Genomic DNA, 13,926 nt, shown 5'->3' with positions numbered 1-13,926 from the left:
TCTTATTGATGGTTATAGGAAGCCACTGATTTTAGTTTTTTTGTTTTTTTTAAAGGGCGTGCAACCAAATATTAAGTTAAAAGGTGCCAATAATTTTGTCCAGACCATTTTTGGAGTTTGGTGTGACATTATGTCCAATTTGCTTTTTTCCTCCTTTTTTGGTTTAGTTCCAATACACAGAAAGGGAAGAAACAGGTGTATAGCAAAACGTGTTACTGCAATCCTTTTCTGTGAGAAATACATGATTTTCGTGAAAAACTTCAGGGGTGCCAACATTTATGGCCATGACTGTATATACAGATATTGTATTCTATTGTTACATATACACCAGGAGCAAATATTACCTCTATACAATGCTGAAATATTACCTCCAAACCAACCAAAAATGTGGTGTGAACACAAACCTATGGCCTTTGCTGCATACATGGACTCTATGCAAATGAAAACTAAGTCCCTTATGTTCTGTATTATGGACCTGTAGGCTCCATGTGTAACACCACATAGCACTACTGGAACATATAACTACAGTACAGGTCCAGGAAATTCTTTAACCCCTTAAGGACTCAGGGTTTTTCCGTTTTTGCACTTTCGTTTTTTCCTCCTTACCTTTTAAAAATCATAACCCTTTCAATTTTCCACCTAAAAATCCATATTATGGCTTATTTTTTGCATCGCCAATTCTACTTTGCAGTGACATTAGTCATTTTACCCAAAAATGCACGGCGAAACGGAAAAAAAAATCGTGCGACAAAATCGGATAAAAAAAACGCCATTTTGTAAATTTTGGGGGCTTCCGTTTCTACGCAGTGCATATTTCGCTAAAAATTACACCTTATCATTATTCTGTAGGTCCATACGGTTAAAATGATACCCTACTTATATAGGTTTGATTTTGTCACACTTCTGGAAAAAATCATAACTACATGCAGGAAAATTTATACGTTTAAAAATGTCATATTCTGACCCCTATAACTTTTTTATTTTTCCACGTACGGGGCGGTATGAGGACTCATTTTTTGCGCCGTGATCTGAAGTTTTTATTGGTATGATTTTTGTTTTGATCTGACTTTTTGATCACTTTTTATTCATTTTTTAATGTTATAAAAAGTTACCAAAATACGCTTTTTTGGACTATGGAATTTTTTTGCGTGTACGCCATTGACCGCATGGCTTAATTAATGATATATTTTTATAGTTCGGACATTTACGCACGCGGCGATACCACATATGTTTATTATTATTTTTTTTTTTTACACTGTTTTATTTTTTTTATGGGAAAAGGGGGGTGATTCAAACTTTTATTAGGGAAGGGGTTAAATGACCTTTATTAACACTTTTTTTTTACTTTTTTTTGCAGTGTTATAGGTCCCATAGGGACCTATAACACTGCACACACTGATCTTTTACACAGATCACAGGCGTGTATTAACACGCCTGTGATCAGTGTTATCGGCGCTTGACTGCTTCTGCCTGGATCTCAGGCACGGAGCAGTCATTCGTCGATCGGACACCGAGGAGGCAGGTAAGAGCCCTCCCGGTGTCCGATCAGCTGTTCGGGACGCCGCGATTTCACCGCGGCGGTCCCGAACAGCCCGACTGAGCAGCCGGGATACTTTCAGTTTCACTTTAGAAGCGGCGGTCAGCTTTGACCGCCGCTTCTAAAGGGTTAATACCGCACATCGCCGCGATCGGCGATGTGTGGTATTAGCCGCGGGTCCCGGCCGTTGATTAGCGCCGGGACCCACGCGATATGATGCGGGATCGCGGCGCGATCGCGCTTCATATCGCGGGAGCCGGCACAGGACGTAAATATACGTCCTGCGTCGTTAAGGGGTTAAGTACCATTATGGAGTTGCAAATATTAGTTCCGCTTCTGTGGCTGTGTTTCTTTTTCTCTGTCAACCAGAAGAAGCACGCAAGTGTGAAACGGTCGTTGTTGTTTTATGCGCACCTGCTTGTACCCTACTTGTGTGAATAAAGTCTGAAGCATTGGTGAGTGACCGCTCTATTCTCTCTCTTTGGACTGTGGATTTGCATGAACTGTGTCATTCCGGCGCAGAGCACCACCTTTATCACACTTTTCACCACACTGTAGTCACATACCAACCTCCACTAGAAGAATAGGAGCCCCCACCTTTTCTGGATATTGGTAGTGCCAGCAGAACTCTGTTTTTATTGGATTTTTCTCTATTTTTGTTTCACAAATATTCGTTCCACATGTGTATGTAAATATTTACATCATTAGAACAGACATTGTTCTGGACCTCCTGAAATCTTATTGTAAGGCCCCTTTCACACTACAAAATTACTCCGTTTTAAAGATCCCTACGAAGTTCCATCTGAAAATCAGCTGGAAAACGTCAGTTACAAAATCCTATACCGCGTTAGAAAAATCCCATAGACTATAATGGGATTTTCTAATAGTCGTTTTAACCCGTTATAGCCCGTTATTAATAACGGCCATTATTTTGTGACGGAAGATAGTAACAGGAGAAATAGTGCATGCACTATTTCTCCTGTTACTATCTTCTGTCGATCTTGAGGTAGGTGCATGTCCCATGACCAGAGGATTCGGATGTTGGGGCTGCTGTGGGGGACACAATCAACAGTGGAATGCTGGATGTAAATATGTCACTTCTGAACGAAAGCCCAGGAAACATGGAGATATATTGAAAATGGTTGATTCTAAAGTGGTTAATAAAAGTGTGTCCCAAATGCAGGGCCTTCAGTCTCTTTCTCAGAGAAGAGAGCAAAGGGCATATCAGGCTCTGGAAGACCCAATATGTCCTTGTATTAAGCAGGAAGCACACAGATTTTTAATGGGCAATATTGAAAATTCTATTTCCCCTGTGGTGGCGCTGTAGGGAAATTTTTTTTTGAAAATTTAACATTCGCTTTCCCATTGGGAGTTATCCAAGCCTGCATTAGAAGCCTAATCCCTTCTATGACATAAGCTGCATGAGGACAAAAAAAACAATGTTTTATTGAGAGAAGACAGACAGGTGGCTTTTTGAGGTCTGAGCTAATAAAATCTTTTTTTTTTTTAATTCCCCTCTTTGTTCTGGAGGAAAGATTATCTGTCTGCCTTAAACATAAAGGTATAGTCCGGTACGGGGTATTATACCCACCAGTTACATAAAGACCCTGATTAGACAAGGAGCTTGGTTTTTACTCGTGTAAATTTTCCTATTAATAATAGTGTCTATTTAAGACATCTGCTTAAAACTTACATTAGTTTAATGGAAAAATTCCAAAAAAACTGCTTATTTTCCCATGAAACCAGCGTGGACACTATCCTGACAGATGTTTCCCTGATCAGATTGAATTATTTGACCAACTGAGATGATACACAGAGCATAACACGCGCTGAGCAAATCACTGTGTTCCCTCTTAGGAAACGTACGTGGGTTGTGATGCATTTTAATAGGGCAGAAGAAGAAACACTCAGGAGACTGTTCACAAAAAAGAAGTAACAAAAAACAGAAGTACATAATAGAAAACTTTCCAGAAATTTGAGACACAGTCTATGTACAAGCGAGCAGTCCTATTTTTCTCCAAAATTGAGAGTTAAAAACCAAGAAACGTTGTAAATACTCTTGATTAAAAGTCAGACAGTGGTTTGTGTATACAGATCCTATGTAGACTTATAAGTACTCTGATCCTGCATAACTCATTAACCCTTCGGCTGGGTTCACACACAGTATTGTGAGCAGTATTTGTAGCCAAAATCAGGAGTGGAACTGATACAGAAAAAACTATAATGGAAAGATCTGCACCTTTTTACATGTTTTGGAATCACTTCTGGTTTTGGCTAAAGAGACTAACCAAAATACTGTGTGTGAACCCAAACTTAACGTGACTGTATTCCATTTTGTTCAGTGTGCTCTGCACCCAGTGTCTGCCAGCTGCTATCAGCAGCAAATAGTCAAGTTCAGAGACCTGAATTGAGGCTATCTCCCATCTCGGCCATTTAACTATCTAGATGCTGTGTCACTTAGTAGATCGGATCGACATTCTGGTCCCTTTCACCATCTTCTTTCCCATCCTGCTTGGTTGGCAAGGCAGCCAGTGGCCTCTTGGCTGCCATGAGCAGAGTACATTAGGAGAGCACTAAAATGACAGTACACTGCAATACATAGAATCATAGAATGTGCGGCAGATAAGAACCATTTGGCACATTTAATCTGCCCAATGTTCTGAATACTGTGAATAGTCCTTGTCCCTACCTTATATGAAGGATAGCCTTAAACCTATCTCTATCTTATATGAAGGATAGCCTTATGCTTATCCCATGGATGCTTAAACTCCTTCATTTTATTTGTAGCTACCCCTTCTACAGAAAGGCTATTCCATGCATCCACTACTCTCTCAGTAAAGTAATACTTCCTGATATTACTGCATAAACCTTTACCCCTCAAATTTAATGTCCTCTTGTGGTAGTTTTTCTTCAAAATATCCTCTCCTCCTTTACGGTGTTGATTTTCTTTATGTATTTAAAAGATTTTAGCATATCTCCTCTGTCTTTCTTCTAAGCTATACATGTCCTTTAACCTTTCCTGGTAAGTTTTATTCTGCAATCCATGTACTAGTTTAGTAGCTCTTCTCTGAACTCTCTCTAGAGTATCTATATCCTTCTGGAACACAACCAAAGGATAAGTTAGCCAGCACTATTGATTCCAAACTATTATATGGACCTGGCTTACAGGTGCAAGCTGCTGGACTAAATTTAGCAACAGGAGAATACAGCAGCACACTGCTAGCACAAAGATATAGATAAAACATGAGTATATAGATACAACATGAACAGCTATACAGCTATGGTGCAAGAAATGGAAATATAAAATTATGAAGTTATGAAATAGTAAGGTACTTAGCTTGCAATTTGGCGGCCAAATAGCTTGGACCGTCCCACCACGGTAAGGTGACCTCATTGGGACGGACCCTACACTATGAATATGCCTCTGTGTGAACAGTTCAGCAGGCATTGCAGGATCTGAAACATCCAAGACACCTTATATACACCTGATAGAGGTGGGTGGGGTGCAAGAGCCAACATGGAGGTAGCCACTCCCCCGTATGTGTAATACAACCAAAGGATAAGTTAGCCAGCACTATTGATTCCAAACTATTATATGGACCTGGCTTACAGGTGCAAGCTGCTGGGCTAAATCAGCAACAGGAGAATACAGCAGCACACTGCTAGCACAAAGATATAGATAAAACAGGAGTATATAGATACAACATGAACAGCTATACAGCTATGGTGCAAGAAATGGAAATATAAAATTATGAAGTTATGAAATATCCTTCTGGAGATACGGCCTCCTGTACTGCGCACAATACTCCAAGTGAGGTCTCATCAGTGTTCTGTACAGCGGCATGAGCACTTCTCTCTTTCTACTGCTTATATCTCTCACCATACATCCAAGCATTCTGCTAGCATTTCCCACTGCTCTCTTACATTGTCTTCCTACCTTTAAGTTTTCTGAAATAATTACCGCCTAAATCCCCTGCCTCATATGCTGAGATTAAGACTGTATCACAGTCTATATTCTGCCCTTTGGGTTTTTACATCCTAGGTGCATTATCTTGCACTTATTCACATAAAATTTTAGTTGCTAGAGTTCTGACCATTCCTCTAGTTTACCCAAATCCTTTTCCATTTGGTGTATCCCTCCAGGAACATCAACTCTGTTACAAGTTTTTGTGTAATCAGCAAAAAGACCAATACCTTACCACTGAGAACTTCTGCTATATCACTAATAAAGATATTACCCAAAATTAGGTCCCCACTGGTAACAAGACCTTGCTCTGAATATTCTCCTACAACCCTCTGTTGTCTGTCCCTCAGCCTTTGCCTAATCCATTCAATAATATGGGAGTCCAATCTCAAAGACTGTAGTTTACTGTTAAGTCTTCTATGTGGTACATTAATATTGTGTTAGGAGTCACGCTGCGGTCAGACATGCTGGCCACAGACGCACTCCTCCTCCGCTGCCCCGAATACCCTACACGTGAATAGAGCAGAACTTTTGGAGATGGAAATACCCCTTAAGGGTATGTTCACACATACAGGATCTGCTACATATTTTGCTGTATTTTTTGGTTGACGATTTTGCTACCTGATGACTTCAATATATAGCAAAATTAGCTGTGGAAAATATGCATCAGATCTGATCCAAAAACTTTTTATATGTTGTTACTGATGAAAATTAAAGACCTTATGTAATATGGTTCTTTAAAAAATGTTTAACATTTAAAATAAAGGTAAACAGCTCCTGAAAATCCCATCACTAGAGGTCACCATACCTACTGGGGCACTAACCAGTCCTGCAGCAGCATCAGGCTTGTCCATGAGTCATGGACAAGAGATGAATCATGGACAAAGTGGCATGAGCAGGTGCACCAATCACCTCCCACCACCACAAGGGATGGGACACGCCCCTTCACCCTTCTGACACTGTGAGCTATTGAAAAAGAGGTATTTTTATAATAAATATAGGTGACAGATGCATAAAAATGGATGCACATGGTCAGGATTAGGTACTGAGTAACTTTTTTTTGTGGGATCTGACAGGTATGCTTTATAATATTATGGCAGTCTGCATCCACTGTTAGGGGGAGTTTAAGTGTTTACTCCACACTGTTTAATACTGAATTCATCTTCTAAATATATGTCGTAAGCTTCCTCTGGTATTGACTGTGTACAGCCAGGATGTTAACATTTATCTATTGACTGTGCAGGGGATATGAGAGCTGAGAAAAAAAAAAAGAAAAAAAAAGAAAAAAAAAGAAAAAAAAAGAAAAAAAAAGAAAAAAAAAGTGTTCTAATTTTTATCATGCTCTTAAAGAGAACCTGTCAAATATAACGTGTGGCACGGTATTATATATGGTAAAATCATCTTCCTCACCATTCCTGGGAGACGTTCCTGCCTGCAGGGATGGTGAGGATATATAGTTTAAAAGTTTCCCCCTGCCAGCTCAGTAAGTAGTCCTCTGGGTGGTGACCTATACTCACCTAGTCCCACTGCTCCAGCTGTAATCACGGCCACTCAGCGTGATTGACAGCCTGCGTCACCGCTTTGCTCCCTATGCAGATGGAGCAGAAAGCTGATGTATGCCATGCCTGGGCTGTTAATCACGCTGAAGAGGGCGTGATTACAGCCGGAGAAGAAGGGAGTAGGAGAGTATAGCTCCTTGCCCAGGGGACTACTTACGGGGCCAGCAGAGGCACTTTTAAACTATATATTCTCACCATGCCTGCAAGCAGGAACGTCTCCTTGGAATGGTGAAGAAAAGGCTTTTACTATAATGGTAAAATCTGATGACAGGTTTCCTTTAAAAGCTAAAAATAACCGGTCAAAAATGGGTTAAATCCGCTCCACAATAAAACCTGCTTGAATCTATTTCATTTTAAATTGCATGCAACCTACTAAACAAGCAAATTACACCTTATTTATTTCAGAGATGAAAAAAAGGGCCCATTCCACAGCAACAATAATTGTTCTCATCCCTTTGACGGCTTTCTGGAAATTAACAAATATTTCATGTGGAATCAGTTTTGAAGGTTCTTTTATGAATATACACAAAGCAAAAGACCCCAATTAAATCCCTTACAAAGTGCTGCCATTTTAAGGCATGCAAACACCTCAGAAAGGTCACCTACGGCGCCTTTACATCAGCCGGGAGAATTAATTACTACGCTGACATATGTCACAATGGATTGGAAGAGGACGGCAGAGTTGGGCTGGAGTTATGGGTCTCGCCCATTTGTTCCGTATGCAAAATCAGTTTTGCCGAGAATGGAAATGTATTCATTTATTTGCGCGCCCTGAAATAAATCACGGCGACTTGTTGGGCTTTGTATTCAATCCACATCCTGATGAAATCTGAAGAAATTACATGTGCTTAGTGGAGCATAAAATAAGTACAGGAAGAAGTTATTGTGTGGTTTACATTACAGATAAATGGATCTCTTTGTTATGCAAGTGATACTGAGATTACGGATACTATGAATCGCGACTGGAAAATCTCTTAAAGGGGGTCGCCAGGTTTAGAAAATCCATTTTCAGATATTGTATGAATTACACCTTGTGTGCAGAGTGGCTACAAAGATCATCTCCAGCTCTGGAGGACCTTCCTTGGCCTGTATCACATGGACAGAATATTAAATTGTGCAGGCAAAAGAGGATAGCTGCTCGGCACCAGGGTAGCAAGTGGCAGGAGGATTTGACATATACTGAGCGGTGTAGAGACCCATACACAGAGCAACAGGTGGTGGTCAAATGTTTAGAAAACATGCGAAAATCCAATAGAAAAAGAAAAATGGAACGTAGCACTCACCCCAATGTTGCAAAAACTTGTGGATTCCTTATTTCAAAGACATCTGGGATAGTCACAGGCAGGGATGGGAAGAACAAACAACATGGGCGCCTCTGAGCTCGGAGGAGCCCATGTTATTTGTTCTTCTTGTCCCTGCATGTAACTATCCCAGATGCCTTTGAAATAAAGAATCCTCGAGTTTTTACAAAATTGGGGTGAGTGCTACGTTCCATTTTTCTTTTCTATAGAACATTAATTGTGTAATGCTTCATTTTCCCTGTGGTGGCACTGCATGGAAATTGAACACTTGACAGGTTCACTGCAGATTACAGCTTTATGTTAGGTTATGCTGTAAGAGGTTGTTCGAAAAACTCGGCCCCATTAAAGGGGTACTCCACTGAAAACATCTTATCCCCTATCCATAGGATAGTGGATAAGATGTCTGATCGCGGGGGTCCCACCACTGGGGATCCCCACAATGTTTTATGATGCAGCCACCTGTCTCAGCTGCACGAAGCGCGTGTCTGAAGCCTCACGGCCACGGGGCCGAAGTATCGTGATATCACAACTCCGCCCCCTTGTGATGTCACACCCCGCCTTCTCAATGCAAGTCTATTAGAGGGGGCATGATGAAAAGATAATATTTAAAGCATAACTCCACCATTACAAGCCACCTTGCAGTTCATTCCAATAATCCCATTCCCACATGACATTCACAGGACCAGGGAGTTGAGACATGGGGAAATGTTTGCTTATTTTCCATCCGAGGGAACCACTGCTCCTGAAGACGACTTTACCCATTAACATGCCTGGTGTTATTGACTAGGCCAAGATTATTTTTCAGCTGCTAGCAGCTTTTGTGGGATTTTGTGCAGGTATCATAGAACAACAAAGTACAAACCAGTGATCCTTTGATTTTCCGATATAATATACCAAAATAAGTTTGGTGGTAAGCCCAACTAGACAACCGTCACATTGTGGATCAGTGATACACTGAGCAGCAGTGAGATGTAAAAGGCCAGCGCCATCGCTCTGCTTCTCCAGGTTGCTTCAATTTTTGACCAATTCATAAACCAGAAAAAGATTAGTAAAAAACTATTCAACATGTCGGGAGGCCTGTCCCTTTAAAAGGGGTACTCCGCCCGTACACATCTTATCCCCTATCCAAAGTGCACTGAGTGGGGCAGGGCATGACATCACAAAGGGCATGGCTGTGACATCACAATCCTCCGGCCCCCGCACTGCCAGTCATCAGGCACAGAGCGAAGCTCGCTCCGTGCACCAGATGACAGGGGTGCTGCAGGAGAGATTGCGGGGGTTCAAAGTGGCGAGACCCCCCTAATAGAACATCTTACCCCTATCTTTTGGATAGGGGATAAGATGTCTGGGGGGGGGGGGGGGGGGGGAGTATCCATTTAATCATGCGCATGATTGAGGGGACAAACCCCCTGAAACATTGTCACATCCAGGGTGAAGAATGTTTCACTGAGCGATACTCCAAATGGAGCGCCTCTGTTTCTAATTTCAGATCTATCCAATTTGCAGCTGCCTATATTCCACACTGGGCGCTGCATTGTTCTTGGCTCCTACTTTTTGTTCCGTTATTTGTCTTTGTTTTTTTCCTGTTTGTTTTGTCTGTGCCTTCTCATTCTGGCGTGCCTTTCACTGTAGGGTACCCCATGGCCATCCTCTTTCATACCTGGAGAGACCATGTTCCATGTCTTTTGTCTGCTGCCTGCCAACCCTTTTCCTCCGCTCTTCCACAGTTAGTTTCTAGTCTCCTGCTTTCTCCCTCTCCTTCACCCTATTGTTTCATGACAGTTTCTTTTCCTCCCCCTCTTTATTATTGGGTCTATATGAGCGATGTGTAGAGTGATCTCTTGGAATGTAAAAGGTTTGCGTTCCCCCCAGAAAAGGATGTCCATTCTGCATTTTCTGAAACGTCTGCAACCTGATGTGGTTCTCCTTCAGGAGACGCATCTCACAGAGAGCGACTTTCAGAGAATGCAGAAATTGTGGGTTGGCAGAGTTGAGGGCTCCCCTTCAGTTCATGGTAAATCTGGAGTCCTGACGTTAATTCATAAATCCTTCGCCCATCGCATATTCTCCCATGACATTGAGGGGTGCTTATCCCATTTTTGAATTAGAACATTGTGGACAGACGTATGAGGTTTTTTAATGTTTATGCCCCAAATGGCTATAATCATTCTATTTTTGCTTTCTTAGCAGACTCTGTAGCCTCATCAGCAGGGCCGCTCACAGTCCTGGGAGGGGACCTGAATTCGGTGGTGGACCCCCCCCCCCGTGGACCGACAGAGCGCCTCTACACTGCCAGAGGTCATCCGTTCAAGTGAAAAAGCGCTCCCTCCTTTTTTTATCTCAGACAGGTTTGCCGGACACTTGGAGTCCTCTCCACCCAGAGGGCCGTAAGTACACACATTTCTCGCACACACACGGTTCATGGTCCCGTATTGACTATTTTCTGGTCAGTCCCCTGTTATGTACTCATTTGGGCGCAGTGGACTCCCCGGTTGTCTTGGAACTCTTGCCATTGTGCCCCAGAGGGTCTGACTACCTGGAGATTTCCATCCTACTTGACTAAGGTTGAGGCATTTATAGATCTTCTGCGGGGGGTGGTGGTTGGAATTAGAGACCAACAATGCAGCACACGCAGATGACTCCACACTATATTGGGAAACAGCTAAAGCAGTGCTTAGGGGTGAGATCATGGCGAACCACAGCTCCCCCAAACGAAAAACACAGGAGGGACATGCCGCAGTTAGCGCAACCCTCGCAGCAGCCTACTCTCGCTTTGTTGACTCCCCCACTCTGACCCATAAACTCCTGTAGAAGGAAGCAAAGGCAGCTTATGAACTTTGGCTAGATAGAAGCGAACGCATTTATAGATCCCATTTTGTACTAGAGCTATTTAAACATGGCAATAAGTCTGGCCATCTTTTGGCCAGACTGGCTAAAGGAGCCTTTGAACTGGCTCACTTATTAACTAGGGATCGACCGATATTGATTTTTTAGAGCCGACACCGATAACCTGTGAACTTTCAGGCCGATAGCCGATAACTTATACCGATATTATGTGCATTTTAATTCCCCCCCAAATATCCTTGGTAAAATGGGGGTGCGTGTCTGTGTGCGGGTATACCCTGATAAACTGTTTCTGGCCCTGCAAAAGCTGCTGCAGATCAAAGTGGGCGCTTTAAATCAATGAACTGCAGCATCTTTTGTGGTGCCAGAGACCACCGCCGCCACCCGCTTCTCTCCCCCTACCTGTCCTGGGGTCCTGAGTCCAACCAACGACGCTGCCCGCCGTGTGTGTGTCCAACCACCGCTGCTGTCCTGAGTCCAACCCCGCCGCTTTGCACAATGGAGATGGAGAAGCTGCTGAGTGAGTTCAGCCCCAGCCGCCCCTCCGCAGCCCTGTAGCTGGAGCATGCTGTACCCGGACACCAGAGGAGTGCTATCCCCGGTCACCAGCCTAGCTTTCACCATGAACAGACTCACCGGCCTGGGGATATAAATTATAATGACCTGTTCCCGGGGTCCGCGCTACTTCTGGCTCCTGCGGAGAAGAATGCAGTAATGACAGGTGAGGAAGTTCAGTCGGCTGATAGTGTATATTAAAGTCATCCCCAAACCGGGTAAAGACCTTTTAGATTCTGGCTCCTACAGACCCATTTCGCTGATCAACGAGGATGTGAAATTGCTCTTGAAGATCCTGGCAGCCATCTAGTCAAGTTCCTATCCTCTCTCATTGGAGAACATCAGGTGGGCTTTATAAAAACACGCTCAGCGGTCAAGAACATCCGCAAAGTCCTGGCGGCCATGGATAGTGTCCGACACTGATCTCAACCGATGCTCCACGCAGCCTTACTCACACTTGATGCTGAAAAAGCCTTTGATATTGTTCGGTGGGACTGGTTGAGGCTGCTGCTGAACAAGTTTGGGGTCACAGGTCACTTTAGCACCTTTATATCGGGTCTCTATGATGGTCTCACGGCCATAGTCTATACTCTGGGTATTCTTTCCCCTCCCCTCACTCTACTGAAAGGTACGCTCCAAGACTGACCCTTGTCACCATTGTTATTTGACCTGGCGATTGAACCGTTGGCGGGTTCCTTGATCACATCAGATTTATATAGGGGTATTATGGTAGGTTCACAGGAACTTAAGTTATCCATGTTTGCAGATGACATACTTCTCTGTGTTAGTGATCCGAGGAGTGCTGTTCCTAAAATTATTGAGTTTTTCTCTGCGGTGGGGAAATTTACGGGATATAATATCAACGCTTTAAAGAGTGTGTTGCTGCCCTTGGGTTCTGCCTCACCTAGGTGGCTGTCTACTGCAGGGGATATGGGGGTGGGGGTATCCACCTCCTCCATCACATACCTGGGCATTCACAGGTCGCACACCTGACACCCTCAACTCACTCAACTATGTCCCCCTCTTTCGGCGAATCGCTGCAGAATTGAAAAAATGGGAGAACCTGCCGCTCTCCATTCTGGGTCGATGCCATCTCCTTCAAACCCTTCCATTTCTCCTGAAACACGACGATGTTTGTCATCTACATTCCGCCTTTAAAAGCTACCTGTGGCAGGGCGAACGCCCACGCATAGCTTTACAGAAGCTTATGCTATGTAGGGCAGAGCGGAGAGCCAACTTCCCAACTATCAGAGGCTACAATTTGGTGTGTTCATTTCGCCATGTAATGGACTGGATCCATGGTTCTACCTATTTCTCTAACCTGAAGATTGAGAGGGCACTGGCTGCGCCATGGTCTCTTTCTGCACTGCTACACACATCCTTCGCAAAAATTACCACCAGAGGTGAAAGGTCCGATATTGCTCAGGGACACAATTATCTCCTGGAAGGAGGTACGGAAGGTTTTTGGCCTTCCCTTCCTTCAAAGCACATGCCCCTTAGCGATCACCCAAAATTCCCTCAGGGTTGTTCCTCCTCCTCGTTACGCCAGTGGGAGGCAAGGAGTGTGAACACGATGGGAACACTCCTATATAGGGACACTTGTAGGTGGTTAACACCTAGGGATATCATTGCCGTTTTTAATCTTCCCCAGTCGCACCTACTTCATGCACACCAGGTACATGCTTTTTGCTCATCTAGACTTCGGAACGTGGCACATGAAGCTACTTCTCATTCCTTAGATAATATCATAGAACCGGAACAGAGGGGGGGGTTTCTATTTCGTCACTTTAACTTGCCTTCCAACCTCGTCTCCTCAAACTAAATCCCGAGAAACTCTATACAACCTGGGAGCGATGGACAAGTGACACTGATATACATGCCACTAACTTTGGGGGGCTGGGGGCAGTCTGTAAACACTTCCTTAATGAAAGATGGAGGGAAAATTACATTAAGCTATCTAATGCTGCATTGTACGGTTTTAACATACTCCCCTCACCTTCTTTCCCAGATATAATTACTAGCTGCCCCAAGTGTAATTCCCCACTGACAAATTTGTATCATGGGATTTGGGACTGTCCCTTCACGGCTGACTACTGGCGGATGGTGCAAGACTATATCAGAGTTCATTGGAAGGTGCTTCTTCCATTCACGCCCCAGTCTCTCTTA

The 13,926-nt window shown here is 43.4% G+C and overlaps 1 protein-coding gene across 2 annotated transcripts in view; it reads right to left on the bottom strand.

Annotated features, from left to right (window-relative positions):
• The window catches only part of SLC25A26 (solute carrier family 25 member 26), a 183,419-nt gene that overhangs the window by 107,362 nt on the left and 62,131 nt on the right, over positions 1 to 13,926 (bottom strand). The gene's annotated exons all lie outside the window — the stretch shown is intronic.

Source organism: Hyla sarda, chromosome 6, assembly GCF_029499605.1.
Source record: "Hyla sarda isolate aHylSar1 chromosome 6, aHylSar1.hap1, whole genome shotgun sequence".
Classification (NCBI taxonomy): domain Eukaryota; kingdom Metazoa; phylum Chordata; class Amphibia; order Anura; family Hylidae; genus Hyla; species Hyla sarda.
The sequence above is the reverse complement of the archived record's forward strand: the minus strand, read 5'-3'. Positions and strand labels throughout refer to the sequence as shown.